The sequence below is a fragment of the Poecilia reticulata genome, linkage group LG21 (assembly GCF_000633615.1).
Source record: "Poecilia reticulata strain Guanapo linkage group LG21, Guppy_female_1.0+MT, whole genome shotgun sequence".
In the NCBI taxonomy this organism is placed as follows: domain Eukaryota; kingdom Metazoa; phylum Chordata; class Actinopteri; order Cyprinodontiformes; family Poeciliidae; genus Poecilia; species Poecilia reticulata.
In genome coordinates, this window is record NC_024351.1 from 397,946 (window position 1) to 399,677 (window position 1,732).

Genomic DNA, 1,732 nt, shown 5'->3' on the forward strand with positions numbered 1-1,732 from the left:
GTGTGTGTGTGTGTGTGTGTGTGTGTGTGTGTGTCAGGTCTCCAGTGACCAGCTCCAGCGACTTCTCGGCCACCAGAAGCACCATCATCCAGCTGGGCCTGGAGCTGACCTCCACCGTGCAGAAGGTCAGTGAAGGTCACAGGGAGCGGCCAGCAGGAAGTGATGTTGGCTCGGCGGAACTGGGATCGGTGTTGGATCTGACCCGGTTCTGCTGTTCTGGTCCCGACCCGCTGGGCGTTGGGACCTCAGGTTTGAATCTGAGGCTTGGTCAGCAGCTGCAGCAGATCCTCCTCCCTGCAGCCATCTTGTTGACCTCCAGCTGCTTTTCCTGCTGCGGTCACTCTGCTGCAGTCATCCTGCCGGGTGGCTGGCTGGGTTCTGGTTCTGGTTGGGTCCAGAAGCTGACGGCTCTGTCCTCTGTGCCTGCAGGACTGCAGCGTGTTCCAGAAGGAGGAGAAGATCCTGGAGGTGGTGAGTTCACTTCCTGCTCCTCCATTGTTGGTTCAGAGCTGGAATGTCCACTTCCTGTCTCAGATGACGCTTCCTGCTGCAGCGCCAGCCGCCCAAAGCTGCAGCTGCAGCTGCAGCATTAGTGCTGTGGCCAGTCTGCCCCCTGTCTGCCAGCAGCTGCTACTGCAGCAGGATAGAGTCCAGATGTGGAAGCAGAACAGATGTTTCCTTTAGAGCTCCTGCTGGACCGGTTCCACCAGGTTCTGATGGCAGAACCGTTTCCTCACGGATTCACGTTGTTTCCAACGCTAACGAGGAAACAAACAGCAGAGCAGCAAATCAATCAGATCACAGCTGTCAGGCTCAAACGTGGTTCTGGTTTGGATTTCCTCTTTCTGCAACCGGAGATTCTTCAACACAAGGAGCATCAGGAAAAATCTGAAAATACCTGCAGGAGGAAAAGCGATTTGTGTCTGGTTGTTTCTGTTGGCTTGTCTCCGTTTTAAGTGTATTTGTTGTTTGATAGTCTGTAACGTTTATGATTAATTGGTGAATAAAAACCAAAAGTGACGTTTTGGGTTTCCTGTTTCAGTCCCAGGCTCTGAACAGCGTCTGTGAAAAGACGGCCCAGGCGACCTCTGACCCCTCGAGCACGGAGCCGTCCTGCCTGGAGCAGGTCCACATCACCAACGTCAGGCCTGGAGAGGGACTGGTGAGTTCAGGAGCCGCAGGAACTCTGAGCACTGACCTGCAGCCCTGACCCTCACTGCCTGATCTTCCAGGGGATGTACATCAAATCCACCTATGACGGCCTTCACGTCGTCACGGGAACCACGGAGAACGTGAGTCTGCAGCCGCATCCGGCTGTTGGTGGAACCAGAACCCGACACTAACCGGGCCGGTTCTGGTTCCGTTCAGTCTCCTGCAGATCAAACCCAGAGGATCCATGCTGGAGACGAGGTCATTCAGGTCAACCAGCAGACTGTGGTGAGTTCAGGGTCACCAGGCAGCCAGCAAAACGCTCCGGGGGAAAAACAGAGAGACGGAGGAGAGACACATGTGAACAGATTCTGTCCTGCATGTGACATGTGAACAGATTCTGTNATCTCTGGACTCTGGGATCCAGGTGCATCTCAGCGCGCCGCCAGCAGGGGGCAGAGTTTCCGTTCAGATCTGCTCCAGTTCAATCACCTGGAATAAAAACAGCGGTTTTCCAAGAAGACATCCAGAAACAGAACCGGAACCGGGATCAGACTGAGACGAATCTGAATCCAGGTGAGTT